Genomic DNA, 18,488 nt, shown 5'->3' with positions numbered 1-18,488 from the left:
GAGAAGAGGAGCACTGGTGAAGGCTAGCTTGCCTGCCCTGCAAGGGATGTCAGGGGAGAGAAGCTGAGCCAGGAGGGGAGGAATCTGAAACAGAAGTTCGATAGATTGGTCTAACTAAAACTGATTAAATCTGATATGACATCCACCCAGGTCCACCTTAAACCAGGTTATGCCTTTTGGAAACAGGTCTACGTGCATTAAACTTCTGTTGCGTTGCATGTTTAGATCAGTTTCCAATCACTTACACTGGTTTATTTGTCATTTCTGTCCTTAGCCTTAGGTGGCTACATTTCCTCAGTTCTAGGATTTGGAGTGCATAGAGCAGGAATGAGCAAGTGGAGCATGCTTCATGCCAGCACTCAAGGGCATGGCACAGAGGAGGTATTGATTAGCCCTTGGTTTTCATCTGCCAAGATGGAGATACTTGCTCTCTCCCTCTTTCTTTCTTAAACAAATAGTACAAGTTGGTCAATGCCTTTAGAGTCTTGAAGGAGACCCATCGCAGGCTATGTCCTCGTTTTCAGATGCTGGGAAGAATGCTAGAGATTCAGAAACAAGAAAAGAACTGTAACAAAGCTAGAGAACTGATCCTGTTTTCCTTTCTGAAACCGAAATCCCATAGTTTGATCTGAGAGTGGAGCTGAAGCATGGGTTTCCAACAGGAATACTTTTATTGATTTTGATGGTTAGCAGCTTGGGCCCAACGTTTGTAAAATAATAAAATATAAGGAGGTAGAAACTAGGTGTCCATAAGGTTAAAGAAAAGTGTGTGTGCTTAAAACATTGGAAAAATTGTTTTGAGAACAATTCATCTGTGTGAAAATATGAACCCTATAATGGTGCCAAGGTCAGGGAGAGCTGTGATAATTTAGCGCATAAGTGCTAGTCATACAGCACAATACCACATTATTTAATTTTATAACACATTCATACAACCATCTGACAATAGCCATGGACGTTAAAGATACCTGTGGGCTGAGGTCAAGGCTCTGTAGTTTAATGTTAAAACAAAAGAGCTAGTGGGATTCCACATTCTAGTCCCAGCTTATTATGCGACTAGAGTTACTTTTCCTCTTTCTACCTCAGCCAGCTTATCTGGGAAGCAAGACCACAGTGAAACCTGCACACCACTTCAGAGCTAAACAGAGCAAGTCATTACTGAAACGTAAAATAAAACTAAGGCACATTGTTACTTTGCCAGTTTCTCCCTTCTTTCTAATTTCCTAGTTTGGATTTTCCATTTGAGCCCCACTGGTCTAGGCCACTTTCTTCAGAGGAATACAACAAAGTTCACCACAAGCAGACCAATTTAAAAACAAAAGCAAAAACAAAAACATAGAAGCCTTTTGTACCCCAGAACTATTTTGTGCCCCCAACTGCATCACAAACCAGTATTTAAGTAGTCATCTAACGCCATAATGAATAATATGAGGGGGTCAAAATGTTTTAGAAGCAGGGATGCATTAACATCTCCCTAGAGCCTTGTTCCAATAGACATTTAACACATGTTTTATTGGAGATCATAATAAACACTACTGTGACATATTAAAAGTTAGAATGCATTCTGAGAAATTGCACAGTAATCCTTACTATCTCAATTTGCCCCTGGACAGGGCTGAAGCCGGCTGTGTTCCCCCCACATCTCTGGGACACTGAGTGCAGCACCAGGCCCTGGAGTTCACATACAGTATATCCACCCATGAGGACAGGCAACTCCCACAGCTGGAGCTTGTGCACTTCCAGCTGTGTTCCCAGCACTACCCAGCCCAGAAGCACCAGTCTGGAAGCACCTTCCCTTGGCATATTAGGGTCTGACAGCAAGCCAAGGAAGGCATGGGGACCTGAGCTGTGGTGCCTCACCTGCTGCTAAATCCCTATGGTACAAGGAGGACCACAAATTGATTATTAGCATCTCCATGAAGTATCATGTCCATGAAGTGGGCCAATGACAGCTTAATTTGTGCTACTTAAAAGATCTAGAGATACTCCTCCGGCAACAAGCTCTAATGTTGCTATAATACAAGTGCACTTAACATGTGTTTTCCTGCTTGAATGCACAGATGCTCACATTTTAAGGGCAGTTAACATGTCCTAAGTGTAATGTGTGATGTGGCCCCTAAATGTATTGGAAATAACCCAATCCAAAGAGGGGAAAAGAAAGGCACCAATAAACTTTGTCTGGCACAAAGCATTTGATCTGCAGCACACCTGGAATCGGACCTCAGATTTTCCCTGTCTGTCCTGAAGCCAGAAGACAAAGGAACAAACCTGAATATAACTAACAAATTCAAGAAACACTATTAAACTGCACATAAAACTTCTCTTTTGCTATTAAAACTATCACATTATACAGCTGCTTTCAAAAGAGCATCTTAACAGTGTACAGGAGGAGAGCAAAAAATGCATGCCCTTTTTTGCAACTTGTGGGATTGACCCAAGTGGTCAGGTCAGACATTGGACACACACATAGGAGCAAAGAAGGCCAGCAAAGACTTGATTCTAATTAAGGGGCTGGAATACCCAACCAGGCTGGGAGAATGGGAAGAACGCAGGCAGTAGAATATCTCTCTGCTACCCATTTATAGACCCACACCCACACCTACCCACCCACACACACAAACATAGAAAGATGCCCCTATGTGGGAGAAGACCCTGGTTGGGAAGGGTGATTTGAGGAGACAACATCAGGATTTCTTCCTGCATACACAATCTGATAATCTAGAGTATACATTCCTTATGACAGATGGAACATGCAGTGCTATTATAGATACAAGTTATAAACCATGACACATTTCTGATTTGAAATTTTAATTATTCAAAGTAGTGGTTTCAAGTTTATTGATATATAAGCATGATCACTGTATTCACTGATATAGTCTCTGGCCAGAGGTTAACTGAACTCTAAGATGCTTTTGCTTGGACACCACAATACCTACAACTTAAGGAGACTCCTACTAGAATCACAGAAATCCTTCGTAAGATTTTCAAAAACATTTAGGTTTTGGACTCAAAAAGGCATCTGTCTGCAGTGAAATCGTGCACTGTCTTGTTGAAATTTGCACCCATAAGTGGAATTCACAGTTCTGAGTCCTAGCTCTCCCATCTTCTGCACAGAGACACCTAAGCGCCTTTTTATTAGACGTCTCACCAGCCATCCCGCTATACAGTAGGGCTCATAGACCAACAGGAAAAAAGGGAAAAGCAGGGGTGCTTTGGACCCTAACTCATTCCTGGAGTTAGGCAACATTTTGGCAGTTCCTGCAACATTTCCTGCCATATCAGGAGCATGCAAATCACAGTTCAGTCACTCTTAGTTGCAACCTTAAAATATAAACTCCAATCCCTTCTATACCTGTTAACTTGCAGAAATAATCACTACTGTCACAGGCTACTCTGAGAAGATAGCCATGTTAGTAGCACAAGGACATATGCACTCTCATAGGTACAACAGTATCCTTACATGTCCAGCTGCAAAAAGTCAAGTCCAGAGGGGAGAAAAACAGCTTCAAGGGGGTATTCAAACCAAAACTATCTTTAGCAAAAAACAGCTTATGCTTCCTTTTGAACTGCAGTTTTTCATTGCACCACAAACCATGAGAGCTCCTACATACATACTTACATTAGTGTTAAGTGCTAAAGAGCCAATCAGGTTGCTCAAAAACATTAAGTTGAGGAAGGTAATGAATTTACTTAACTGGCTAAGAATCTGGACAAGCTGGATATCCCACGTGTGCTCAGGCCTCCTTCCTGAATTGCAGTCTGCCCAGGGCTTACCTCAAACAAAATGGCTGACAATCTATCTGTATTCCAGTGCATTGGCCCATTCTTGCCTAAGCACTGGAACATATAGATACACGCTGAAGCGGATAAGCTATTGCATGTGCACAGACATTTAGGTGGCATTTTGATGAACTGTACATAAGAAAAAAGGGGCATAAATCCTGACTACAACTAGCATGCATAAATCCTTTTCTGCATCTGGGCCAAGGCTGCTTTTGAAAATCACATTAAGCGTCCCTCTTGATCCCGAGATGTCCAAATACTTTCATTGTCACCTGGGCACCTTTGAGAATTTTACTCTTAAATCAAGTGAAGGGGCTAGATTTTCAGAACTGCAGAAACTTCTTAGTACCCAACAATTATGTGAATTTTACCCTATGACCACCAGATGCTAATGAATGAGAAAAGCACATGCAAACATTTGTTTGCACAACGTTCCATGCACACAGATGGAGCCATGGTTTGAAAAATCAGGCTATTTGAAATAAAGGAAGCCTCAAAAGTTGACTTTTTGTTTGTTTGTTTGCTTGCTTGTTAGTTTTAGGCTCTATTACTTTGATTTCTACATTTCTAAATGTAAGCTTTAAATTACATTTCCTTCTTCCAAATAAATGCTGATCTTTTTTATTTTAAATCCATGCTAGCAGCCAAGTAAACTTCTAAAATACCATATATACTCAATTAGAAGATGAGATCCCCCCCTTTTAACATGGGGGGGAAAGCCCCTTACCTTGCAATCATCATGAAGTAGTGCAGAGGCAGCTGGAGTTACAGCTGCCACGTACCCCTCCTCCCCACCACTGACTCTACATATCCTGCCACTCCTACTTACAGCCGCAGTCTCCCTATCTCACCTGCTGCTTTTCCCTCTCTCTCCTCCTCTGCCACACTCCTCCTTACCTTTACTCTACTCCCTCCCTGCTGCAGCCAATGACATTGCTGTTCCAGCCCAGCCCAGCCCCACAGAAGCCAGTGCTACTGCTATGGGGCTGGGCTGGAACAGCAGTGTCAACTCCATGCCACTGGTATGGGGCCAGGCTGGAGGTATGATGCATCAGGGACAGAGCCAGCTGGTGCAGAGCAAAAAGTGGCAGGTGGAAGGGGAGGTGGGAAGGGAGAGACTGTAGGGAGGGGAATGGGAGGAAGGGGCATGGGGCCTTGAGATAGCAGCATGGAGAGGGGAGCAGGGAGGAACAGGGGAAGGGAGAATCAGGGCAGGCTGAGGCTGCAGAGGAGGGATGGGGGAATGACAGGCAGCAGGGGGCCTGTCTCACTGCTTTCTCCCCACCACGTGCCCCCCCTCCTTGCCCCATTACTGCCCCCTTACCTGCCCTACCACATGTCCCCCCATTGCCTCTCTTGCTATCTGCCCCTCACCACCTGTCTCATTACTGCTCCTCTCATCACCTTTCCACACACCAACTGCAGTCGAAAAGTAGTGGGGCGGAGGGGATCGCGGGGGGGGGAACAGGACGGGACTGGGGATTTAAGATGATCCTCCAATAATGAGATTCCATCCACTGAAAATTATAATAAATTTATAAATTTTCTGTGTGTAGAATCTAATTATTGGGGGGTTGTCCTATATCCAGGATCATCTTGTATTCAAGTAAATATGATAAATATACATTTTTGCACACTGCAAGTAGTGCAATACAAGAAAAAAAATCAGGCTATTAAATGGATTGAATGAAAAAAAAAATCTAAAATATACATTGACAAATATCTTTGTAACTGGTTATAATCCTGAAGGTCCCAATCCTGACACTGCTAATATATCTTGTCTTCAATGGGATTACTCATGCATGTAAAACTAAACAGGCGACTAACAATTTTCGGAATCAAAGCTAATTAAAAATTAAAAATATTCCTGGTATTAACAAGTTTTAATCATTAGTGAAAATGACCATTTTCGTACATATTTAGAAAAAAAGCTAAAAATAGCACATTTAAATTCAAGGAAAATATATTTTTCAGATGGAATAATTTAAATGTTCTTTTTGTACACAGCATAGCATGGTACTTGACACTGAAAATAAACAGATGTCTCATTTTCATTCTCAAATATTTCATTCTCTTCTAACTAAGTATTAGTGCATGTCTGGGATCAAAGTACCGTCTGCGTGCTCTTAGGTATAAGCCAATCAATCAGTATTTCTAATGCCAAATCTTCATTCCCAGAAATACACCCTGTGGGACTAATACTCTGAGGAAAAAATAGGAAACTCCATAGCCTGTATACTAACTGTAACACATGCAGCCTCTTTCTCTTTATACTTGGGCCATTCAGTGTGCCTGTGCAGAGATTCTTCAACGCCCGCTTGGTTGAACTTTAGACTCTGATCCTGGTCTCACAGAGATGAGCATGAAAAGTAGCTTGCTTGAGAATATGCTTTGAAAAACATGACTGTTTAACTAATATCAAAATTGAGCCTTCACTACATGTTTTAATGTGGGATGGAAAACTAAATTCTCTTCTACCTATACCATTATCATAGAGCAATTAGAGACCTGGAGTGCATCCTCAGTATAACCAGGTTTCTACAATATGACACACACAACATAGATATCGTTCTCCGCCCTAAGAACCAGCATGCCATGAGGAGGAATCTAAGGAACAGTTGCGACAATCTTACCATGGCTTTTGTTTCAAAAGAAACATAAAAAAGTCTAAGTTCCCAAAAATGAATATTAACTTGTATATAAACCAAACCCATCAGATTCTTTTTAAAGTTGGCATTGTCAAAACAAATACAGCTGCCTGTAGCACCCTTCCGCCACTGATGCTGACAATACTAGTGAGGAGGAGGAGGTGATGAATGCTTTGTTATTATGAGGAGGAGGATAGTGTTGTGAAAGGTGTTGAGTTTGACACAGCAGTATCAAGAGCAGTAAAGCGAAAGTCAAAGAAATCAGCCTTGTGCCATCTAAAATTGCTCTGGCACTAAACCCACAAAAAATCAATGACTCTGCTTTCACAGTAGTTTACACATAAACCTGAGGGAGTGTGCAGTGCAAGTTGTACCAGATGGAAACTTGCTATAACTAGAGGGGGAGATTGGAGCAAACTTGGTACCTATCCACTATAACAGCACAGTATTTATGCACAATATTTAGGACTGTGTCAGCATCTATCTTTGTCTTTCAGGTTTGCTGTGTCAAAGCTAATGGAGAGAGAGAGAACAGAAAAAATCCTGAAGGGTCCAGAACTATCCATTAGAGTTTGAAGAAGCCATTTAAATTCAGTTTGTAGAGCCCCACCTCCCCTTTTAGTTTATGTCGGTTAATACAGCATTATAGATATTAACCTGGTGAGTCTTCCTGGTGAGTCTTCTGCATTCCAACTTTCAAAATACCCCACCACCTTGTCCTTTGCCTTCTACTAAGAAAAACCCCAAAACTGTCACACAAACAGAACTAAGGAAGCTCTTTTCTGTGCCTCATCATTCAAGGCAATTTCTGGCAGAATTGTGCTGAGTGATTAATCCCATAAATAATAAGGATATTAAGCAGTTATACTTTCCCTCCTCCGAGTGTTTTACTCACACTACCTAACTCATTCTCATAAAACTCAAGTGAATATAGTCTGTATTTCTACAGATGTATGTTTCTACAGATAGGGAAACTGTGTAAAGAGGCTAAGGAAATGCTGTGGGGTATATAAAAGTCAGTGCAGAAGTCTCAGAGGAAGAATTTGGGATTCGATCCCCATGAAAGTATCTGGACAGAACATCATTTACTGTCAGCAATACAAGTCCTCATTTTTTTTGGTCTGTGAAAAAGACATTCCCTCTGAACTGTGTTCCCCAGAGATCCAAGAGGAGTAGGTTCTACCATCCCAATAAAAGAAAAAGCTCCCACTGCTGTCAGCAGCAGTAGTGCTATTATCTCTTTTTCCCAGCTTTTAGCCAGTAGAGGGCAAAAATATTACATCTCCTGCCTCAGTAATATGCGAAGTCTGAACAGTCCAACTTCAGCCTACATAAATCTGAGTCCTTTTTCAGCACCACTTTGAATGAAGTGAATCACAACAGCACTTCAGCTGCCCCCAGACTGGTCAGGCAGCACTTCAGCAGAGCTTTGTTGCCCTTCGAATACACCTAAGATATTCATAGCAATCCCAGATTGCTTTCACAGCATATGAGCAGTTCCCTGTTTGCAGCAAAAGCCCCCTTTGTTTCCAGCCCCATTACTGCACAGCAAGATTTCAGCTGAGATTAGGGCAGAAACTTTGTATACCCTCATGAAATGGTTAACGACTGACCTTGCATCCAACCCTCTAACATCTAAGACAAAGGCATCAGAAAGATGAACAAATGTTAGCCTACTGAAAAAGGGGCCGTTCTTACATAGAGAGGAGCTGTGCCTTATGGGTGGGGTAACATTAAGTCTCTCCTTTGTGGTACTTGAATCCCATACAACAACAATAACCACAATAGAAGCCTTGACCTGTGTAACACATAGCAATACATACAGGTCTAAATGCTCCTTACCAAACCCACACCAGCAATATCTATGAGGTTGGAGCATACTACAAATATATACCTTCAGCTCTGTTTTCCCTCACTAGCTGAGATTGGCTCAGGGATGAAACTGCATTTCACCCTTTCTTTTCTTACTGGTGCCCTACAGTGACCCAGTTTAACATGCAAAAGGAGACCAGATAGAGAACATAGTTCTGCTTCTAGGCTCCTACTTGCTGTAGGCAATTACTAGTGTTGGCACACCAGTACGATATGGCACATGCTGATGCTATTGTTGTTGCTTTTGCTTTACTTAGAGGTATTGATTTCCTGCCTTTTCTTGTAAGGGATTCTGTGAACTGGAAGTTGTTAAAGGTTAACTGCAAAGATTTGGTTAAAAAGAATATTTTAAAAATTGTTTAAGATCTTAAATCATTGCCAGTAAAAATGTATACACTTAAAAATCACAAAGAGGTATATGTCCTACACCCCTTCCTGGTTCAAGTTAAATTAGAGTCCCCCAGCATCCCACCATGCATTCCAGCTCTAGGGTGGGCTGTGCTGTCTTCTCCACAGAGCAGGGCTGGCCCCGCCCCTTGCTTCCTAGCTGGAGCAGTGAGGGTGGGCTGACAAGGCAAGCTTGGCTGGAGATGCAGCCTAGTCTGCAGTGGTGGGGGGGACTGCCTCCTCCAGGCAAACCCCAGCTGGGGGCTGGAGCCTGGGAGGGGGGTTAAACACCCATTCCCCTGCTCAAACTTACTGCTGGCTGTGACTGTGGACTACAAATCGCAGAGGCATCTGCAAGCAGGTAGTGATGAACATTTTTTTTTTTAAAGGAAGTGATGAACATCCCTGCAGAGTCTTGATGCTCTGATTTTGGACTGCAAATCTCAAAGACCTCAGAGCAGCAAGAAGAAGAAGTGAACACATAGCCAGAGAGCCATGCTCTAGTGGCCCTCAGCTTCTGGCCTGAGCCACTGCAGGCATGTGGCTGTAATTTCTGAATCAAAGGAAAATGTCTGTTCAGTTCTGTTTCAATTTAATCTGTGCAACTTAGTTGAACCTGCAAAAACGAAATTGATTCATCCTTAGGCTTTTTGACTGTCTATACTGAGCCCTAGGTGTTTTTTCAGAGGTTGGAGCTTCAACACCCAGATCTGGTGTTGTGGCAGAGAAAAGAATTAGTGAGGTGAGTGAGCTAAACACCTGGGGAGCTTTGATGACTTTCTAACAGGTGAGGATCTGGAAGACCCAGCTTTGGCACTATGGTTCAGACATAACATCATAGCTAGAAGTGGCTGCATGGTGAGAGGAAGGAATTCAGAGACTACATCACAGCTGGAAGCAAGAGTAAAGGCATCTTTCATAGAAACACTCCCCACAAAAAAGCTGGAAGCAGACCTGCCTGAGTGTTTTAGGCTCTGGGACTTTACTAACCACTGCCAATAAATGGTGAGAGGTGACTAACAAGGGAGAAAATGTAAGGAAGAGTGTAGGGAAAAGGTGAAACAGAGATATATATTCAGTAGACATCCATACCAGCAGATGTGGAAAACTGAGACAAAAATCTACCCCATCCTCCAGGGCACTGGGGGGACAGTGTTTTGCTTGTTATTTGTATAAACATGTTTTATTTATTCTTGCTATGTTTCCATAAATTAATACAGGTTCTTTTTCCATGACTAAATTTTTCTTTTATCCTTGCAAGGGGAGCAGCATTGCCTGCTAAAGGGCACCCAAGGGAAGTATTTAGTTTTCCCAGGTGTCTGAGTAGGAACACAAGCCAGAGCATTTGTTAATTTTAACAGAAACCCCTAGGTATTTGAACCTGGCCGAGAGCTTCTAGCAGAAGGGTTACATTCTGTTCATCCTTTGGCAGTGTGCAGTCTGGCTTATAACAGTGATAGAGCTATAATGAAGGTCTGATGCAGATGGCTCTTGGTTTTGGGTGGTGTTTCCATCCAGGGTTTTGATTCAGGCCCATCTCCTTGACAAAAGATGCTGATTTTAATAATGCATATGTGTTATTTTTAAATTGATAAATACAAAACTGAGTCCTGGGCCCCATTGTACCAGGCATGGCAATGATAGTGCAAAGCTGAAATAAGCAAGACTTAACCCAATGGCCCCAATGACATGAGATTCTCCTAGAGTAGAGGAAGTCCCAGTGGCTTGGTGTTGTGGGGTGGATGGGTCATGAGTTCAGTGCTATTGCTTCTGGTGATCTCCAGTTCATGGGTGACCTCTTTGGCTAGGGACATACATTACACATAAACTGGTTTAAATGATCAGAAACTGGTTTAAACCAGTAGCAGAACTGATGTTTAGTGCACATAAACTAGTTTGAGATTTAACTGATTTGGCTCAAACTGGTTTATGCAATGTCTGTTCCAGACCCCTTGTTGGTTTAAGATAAACCAGACTCCCCCAGCATCCTGGCATCCTCTTTGGGCTGGGTGGGGCTCCCTGCTCCACAACAAAGGTGGCCCTTCTCCTCTGCTCCCTGGGTGTGGTTCCCTCAGTCTCTGAAGGCATCTGCCTGGATTCTGCTCCCACCTCTCCCCACTCTCGGCTAAGCAGGCATTCCCCTGTCTGTCACAAACACCTCTCAGCATTACCTAGCAGACCACATGCTGGCTACCTCTAAGCTGTGGCACACTGGACAAAGGTAGAATCAACAGGTAGCTGGTAAAGTCCCTCTGTTGTTTTCTTAATGGGGTGATAAACACTGAGTTAGGGGTGATAAACATTCCCTGGTGGGCTGCTCAGGAGAGGGGGGAACCCTCCCTAATCACAGCATCCTGCCAGAGCTTGGCCATACCCCCCCCCCAGCTCAGCTCTGTGCAAGGGCTGCTCTAGCACCGCCCCCCCCCCCCCCCGCATCTAGCTTGAGCCACCTCCAAATCAACTACTTCCAAATCAGTTCAAGCTTTGCACCTCCAAATCAACCACCTCCAAATCAGTTCAAGCTTTGTACTTCCAAGTCAACCACCTCCAAATCAGTTCAAGCTTTGCTTAGACTAACCTGCAAAGATTGAATCAATTCAGGCTCAGGCTTTTTGAATGTCTGTCCCTAGTCTTTAAAGCAACCTTAATGCTACTGTAAGTTTTACTAAGATTGACCCACGCCTAGGATTGTAAGGGAGAAGGTGGCATAATGCCATCTTTTCACACATACTTTTCCCCTGCTACATGAACAGAAAACTGAGGATTTAGTGCACACTATGTTAATTCATTTCTATTATTTACTTTTGGTAGTTTCCGTATTGTTTTTAAAAGTTTTGCTGTTTATCTTGAAACATTACTTCCCACTGAAAAAAGCACAATAAAGAATAAATCTTGTTTGTCATGCTGAATGCAACTTTAAAACATAAGCCGTACAACCACTCTTCCTCCTTAAAGGGCAGTCTGGCCTCCCAAAATCAAAATAGGTCAACCAAAACCTCCAGTATCCAAATAAATACAAAGAAAGAGATGAAGTAGTGTTTTCTGTAGTAGGCATAAATACAGTTTAATGAATGATTTTCTTTTCGTGACAGCTTACAGGCCCTTTAATCTTGACAGAATTGATCACTGAATCAAAGTAAGAGAGGGCAGCCTTTGCATGCTCCCTGTGATGCTCTGCTTAGAGCCTGCAGCAGGAAAGTGAGGCAAAACGGTTGAGCTATAGCACAGGGAAGTCTAGGGAGGAAAGAGAAGAAGGGATACCAGGGGACTCAGGTGAAGTGTAACATCCTCTAGTATGTTTACTTTGCTTTTCTTCTCCATCTCATATTTCTTCATGGGATTAGTCTCCTAGCTTTGCAGACCCTCCCAGGAGTACAATGCCCCTTCCGTGTACAGTATGAGTGGTACTGAGAGTACAGCAACTTCAAAACATAAAAAGAAAAAAAAATCTCCCTCAATGCCATCATCATTTTAAAAAAAGGCAATTGATGTCGCCTGAAGCAGCAGCTATGAAGCCCAATTATACCACATTTCATTCAAGTGTCAAAAATTGGAATAATAATAACCAACAATGAGGAGCACATATGTGAAATGATGCTGCCATCTTCTTTTGTTTTGGCCAAGCATTTTCATAAATTCATGCTTAGAGCAGACCCCATGCCACATTCCTTCAAGGACTTTCTTGTTCGCTATTGTTTTCAGTTCTTAACAATCCGTTTCTCTGACTACTTTCCTAGTGTTGACAATTGCTCGCAGAGCTTCCATATGCTCTCACCACTGGATAGTCAATCATTTGTGAATTAGCTACCCAATCAGATATCTGAAAGATACTGGTAGTGTTTATTCCTTGATGGTGTTTTAAGTGAGTGTATTGCTTGTGAAAGGTGTCGGATGAAATACTCAGTACTAAATTTATTCACAGAGTAAGAATAGCAGAGACAAAAACACAACCAGGAGGGCTGGTACTAGGTTTTCTTGAGCTCTGCATTAAATAAAATGTGGTCCAACAAGACTCTGGGCAAACTGGGAATGAAGAAATAAAACAGAATTGCTTGGATGGTAGCTTAAAATTAAAGACACACAAAACAGATAAACCTGATACTATATTTGATCTTAGACCAAAAAGAAATCCTTCTTTTAAAGTTTATTCACAAAAAATAGTGCAATACTTTTCTTAGCTGTCATTTTGACTGGTCAGCAGGAGAAATGTGATGGTATATTAACTATGGAGTATATGGCCCAAAGCACACACTTCAAATTTGGGTAAGTTCCAAATCATCAAAAAACAGAGAGTTGTTCAAAACAACAAATTTTGTTCTGCAAGTTATAGATACTGCTGCAATGGACAGATCTGGATTCCAACTTCCCCAAAGTTTAGAAGTATGGTGCTCAAGGCAGGCTTGGTTTATGACCATTTTCAGTTATTTATATTCTTTTAAAAATCCTTTAAAATTCAATGGCTAAATTATTCAGGAGGGGCATGTGTTGCTTTTGAAAATCCAACTTTACAATCTAGGGGTAGTTTAAACCATGACTAAAAATGGGATGCTGGGAGCTCCATTACACAGTACGTATAAACTGTTTAGATCTGGATTCAAAGTAGTTGCTCAAGTGCCTATGCTTTGGCATCACAAGGTTTCTTGCTCCTGAGGGTGAGACTAGTTTAGGTGCCTAGGATCCCTGTTGAATACGTGGATATTCTTTGGAGATGCCTGGAAGCCAGCCAGGTTTTGGCATGATTACCAATTCTATGAAGAGAAAGGGAATTGCCTCCAAAAGGTGATTCAGAAAGCTCCAAGGCATCTAGTGGTAGTGAGTAGGAAATGCTGAGTGCAGTGAGATCTGAACTCTTGCCCTACTCTGGAGCATAGACACCTGACTCATGCTGTCTGTAAAGCCTCTACATCAGCTGGGGATTCACAATGCCTACACTCACAGTCACATGGAGATGGCAGTGATGCTCCCACCTTTGTCCGATAACCCAGTGGTTAAGAGCACTAGCTTAGGACTCCTTGTGCCTAAACAGATATTAGAAAAAAAATCCAAATAAACTCCAGCAGCAGGACTACAGTGGCAGGATCCTTCCGGGTTGTTCTCTTCCTGGGCTCACAACTCTTGCATTGTAGGCCACCAAATGACCCAGCTTAAAAGAAGGGGCACAGTATACATTCACCTAGCCCTTTCTATAACCAAGAGAGTCCCAAAGGAAGACAGCAGTATCAGTTCAAATCCGCTCAGAATGAGTGGGTATGGAAAACAGGTTTCCCACACCCTGCATGAATGATATAACCATTAGATTTGAGAAAAAGGCGGATAGCACCACCTACATAACCATCCTCAGGCTGAATTTAATACTGTACATTCAAGTGAGTGCAGTTTCTGGTATGACTGTTGACACAGCCCTTCCCAGGGAATTAGGTGGAGTTTGGATACCCAAAATCAACATTTTGAACCTCAATGGAGTTGCATTGGGAGTTAGAGACACCAACCCAGAAGACCTGGCATAGAGCATTTTGTTGTCCAAAATGGAGGCACCTAATAAAGATTTCTGGCTATGAGCACAGATGTAATTGGAATTACCCTTTGGAACTTAGGTAGTTAAACTCTGTCTATATCTCACATAGGCACCTAAGAAACCTGATTAAATCCTCTGACCTGAGAGATCAAGTCTGCTTCATTTTCAAGCAAAAAGGATTTTTTCTAATAACTACCAGTTCTGAAAATTTCACCCTACATCTAAGCATCAAGCTGGTTCCTTTCCTTTTGCAGATCATTGCTTTCAATAAAGGTTCTGCAAGATGATTTCTGCTTTCAGAGAGGCTTGTGAAACCCCATTGTCTTGAAATTATGGCTCTCAGTGAGGTTTCATAGATGTAACTAATTGGCCTTGTTGTCAAAATTCAGTAAACCTATTTGATGATGATGCACAAGAAGGAATAAAATCCAGCTGTCTTTTGCAGTTTTTGCTTCAGCTGCTTTTTAGCTGTATTGGCTATTTAGCATTTGGAGAAGTTAAAATATTAAACACTTATTTTAATCTCTAAATGATGCAGATGTGACTCAAAGGGTATAGAGTATGTGGAGACTTTACAGAGCAGAACCACACTTTAGGCAGTACCTCTCTACAAGAAATACAGCCTTTATTTATTCAGTGGCAGTTACTGTGGTAGAATAACAAAATGTTGTTTTATTGGCAACTGTACGTCAATGTATAGTAGGGCAGTGGCAATTTTCTTCAAGTTTTCCCTGCCTCAGAATGCATGAAAAAATGTAAAACACCAAAGGCAAACATTCAGCGTTAGGGACAGTAATGCAAAGAATCAAAGTGGCTCTAGCTGGATTGTACATTAAATAAAAGGCAGAGAATGAGCGCTGAGTGAATTTTTATATGTTCACATTACAACAAGCCAGTCAAAGATTCTGACCCCTGGCATCGGAGAAATGATGCAGCCATCTTCCCAGTTTTGATACTTTCAATAAAACCATTCCCAAGAGGGCTGGAAAAAAATCTCCTTCTCTCTCTCTCAATAAAATGAGAAGCCATCTGTATTATGAAAAAGCATACTAATAATTCGATAGTGTTCTGAAGTAGCTTTTATAAAGCTTTTGCTTGGGATTTAATATTGCCCAGCAAACCCATCAGATTTCCACGGCTTTGTTGGAAAAAAGGAAAGCATAACATTGATTTGAGCTCCTACCTGGTACAGGTCAACAACTCACATATCAACAGAGACAGTGTTGAAGATAATACCTTCAGATCTTCTAAAAACAACCAGCCCATCTCAAGAAGAGAGTCAGGAGAGTCTCAAATTCTAATTATATAGCATGGGTGGGTCCTTCTGCCTGCACTGGGTGTGCTTTTCTTTTGTACACAAGAAATCTGCTAAATAAGAAATGTGTCTTACAATTAAACAGCCATAGAACAACTGTGCTCTTTGGTCACTGTTTGCAGAAGAGTTTCTGAATTGTTCGAGATCTTCACAGAAATAATTATGATTTTCATTGTAATAAAAAAAAACTGAAAGTAGCAGAATATAACATTACCTTTAAAAAAAAAAAAGCAAGAGAGCCGAGCAGCAGTGTGTAATAATGAATAGATGCATGCAGTCAAAACAATTAATGTCAGTTTACAAGGTCTTTTGGAAAGGTATCAACAGAGGGAATCCACATATGGCTCCTTTTCTACACCTTTTGGAAGGGGGCGGAAAGAGCAAAACCCAGGTTGGAAGATGGGAAGGACAAAATAAAAAGCCTTCAAGAAAAACAATCCTGAACTCCCTCCTTCTAACAAAATGAAAAGAATATAATGCATGGCTAACCAAGGCAGAGACTTTAAAGAGTCTTGTGAATAAAGTTTTGTACTGGGACACAAGATAGACCTGGGTTCCATTCTTTACCAGCGTGCTAAGATTTTCAAGAGCTCACCACTGACAATTAGGTCTGGATTTTTTCAGAATAGCTTCAGAACCATTTAGCACACAAATTAGGGTCAGCTTTTCAAAAATGCATTTGCTTCTCATCCTGACATTTGTGGCCAGATTTTCAGAAGAACTTAATTACCCACTGGGCTGAGCTCTTTTCAAGCATCTATCGCCAGCTCTTGGTACTGAGCACTTTTGAAAGACTGTAATCACTATCTCTTAGTTTTTCACCTGAAAAATGGGAATAATAATTATAGCCTTGTCTGATGGTAAACAATGAGGATAAATACTCAACCAGCACTCAGGCACAATGTTCCTCGGGGCCAGATAAACCTGTGATTTTTGCACCAATAATTCTCTTAGGCTATGAATAGACATTGCCAAATAAAGCAGATCAGCTGTGCTGGAATGTGCCAGCTGATTTGCTTCACTGTGGGCACTGATAGACGTTCAGGTCCCACTGTAACTTATGGCGCTTAACATAAAGTGCCATGACTTACAGCAGCACCCCTAATCCAACAGATTAGCTCAGCTGTTATACAGGAGGGGAGCTCCACTTTGGAGCAGATATGGCAAAGGAGCCTTCTTCCCCTAGCTCCCCCTACCCCTCCCAGCTCTGGTTCTCTGTGCAGATAGGGAGGGGGGTATTGGTGACGTGTAAGGGGTGCACGCAGGTGCATGTGCATGTGCATCTCACGAGATTGGCCATGCACCCCCTGGAAGTGCCAGCCATGAAACTGGAAGTGCTGGCGGCAGTGCACTTCTGGTTTTGCTGCTGACTCGGTGATTCAGCAGTTCCCGCCCCCTCTCCCCCGCCCCCCAGTCAGCAATCAGTCACTGGGGAACTGCCCTGGTTGGTGATTGGCCATGGGGGACCCCCCCATCGGTGATTTAGTGCCCCCCCCCCCCCCAGGCTCGGGAGGCACCAGTCACTCATGGAGGAGAAAGAAGAGGGAGGGAGCTACAGGCTGGGGTTTCTCCAACCTGAACTAGAGGCAAAGGGGGTTGGGGGGGGGCGCTACAAGGTGGGAGAGCTCCAGTCAAGCCACCCCTCACTCCAGCTCAGGTCGGGAAAACTCCAGCCTGCAGCTTCCTTTTCCTCCCTCCCTTCCTGCAGACAGCACAAGGGGTGAGGCTGGGCTGCATCATTCCAGCCCCAGTCATGCTGACAAACTAAACCTAGGGAACAGACATTCCCTAAGGCACTCCACTTTGGAGTGCCTTTATCTGATCCCTCATTAGATGAGTGCTTAGTTGTCATGCGATTGGACACTTTTAAAGCACCCTGAAGCCATGCCTAGGTGTCACTGCAGAATTGTAGAGGACTTTCAGGTGAGCTGTAAAGCATTTTTATGCACCAAATATTACTTCTGCCAGCACCGCACCCTGGGTAAAAAAGAAGTTACCTGCTATCTTGCAGGGTTGGACTCCTGCTGCTCCTGTGAGTAGCAGAGGTCCAATCCTGTGGGACAACACTCAGGGTACATCTCTGCAAATGTGGGAACCTTAGGTTTTCCCACTTGTAGAGGCATTCCCTGAGCTGGATACTCTGGGTATGCCTTTGCAAGTGGGGAAACGCAGGGTTCCCCTGTTTACAGAGACATGCCCCAAGTCAGGGTGCAGCAGCATGATATTTGCACCCAGGGAATCCGCTGGCTGGGTCCAATCCTGCAAGCCCTGGGAATGGTAATTCTTGGGGTTTGCCAAATTGGGCCCCTAAAGCCTCAGGATCACCTGCCTGGAGTGGCTCAGGATCACCTGTATGGGAAGCTCTGGGTTGCCTGCTTTCTCTTACCAGAAGGCAAACAGATGACCGCTGCAGAAAAGCACCAATTTCTTCTACCTATTGTCATAGCCACAATATTTGGCATTTCTGGCATGACAAGGGACATTGATACCTATTTTCTTGGGCTAACTGTGGTTTTCTTTCAGAGCAGTGCTACCCTTTATTAAATACTCAAAGAGTCATAACACCATCGGAGTTCAAAGTAATTGTTCTGTCTGCTTTTAGGATTTTTTGGTTTCCCAAAAAATGTTTTACAGCTCACCCAAAAGTGTTGTTTAAGGAGTCTGTATCACCCCTTTTCTGAGATTAATCGTGGTTTTGCTCCTTCATCCCCAGTTTGCCTGGAGCTTTGTCCTGCTTTTCTCTAGCAGACAGCTGATGGGTCTGGTGTATAAAGTATATATTTTTTTTACCGATGTTATTGCTGGGTTAAACTAGCAGAACAGTTTGAATGTAATTCCAATCACTTTTAAACATCAGGTAGTTGGATTTATTGTGATTTAAAGGCAAAGGAGAAAAGAACGACACTTGTTCAGTGACAAAAAATAGACGGTTTTCAGTGTTGTTCTTGCTCTCAGTGCCGCCATGTAT

General features: G+C 42.6%; 1 long non-coding RNA gene across 1 annotated transcript in view; it reads right to left on the bottom strand.

The window, feature by feature from the left end:
* Nucleotides 1-18,488, bottom strand: part of LOC149873708 (uncharacterized) — a 725,387-nt gene that overhangs the window by 106,987 nt on the left and 599,912 nt on the right. The window lies entirely within an intron of this gene.

The sequence above is a fragment of the Crocodylus siamensis genome, chromosome 1 (genome assembly GCF_052110815.1).
Source record: "Crocodylus siamensis isolate JL-2025a chromosome 1, ASM5211081v1, whole genome shotgun sequence".
NCBI lineage: Eukaryota > Metazoa > Chordata > Crocodylia > Crocodylidae > Crocodylus > Crocodylus siamensis.
The sequence above is the reverse complement of the archived record's forward strand: the minus strand, read 5'-3'. Positions and strand labels throughout refer to the sequence as shown.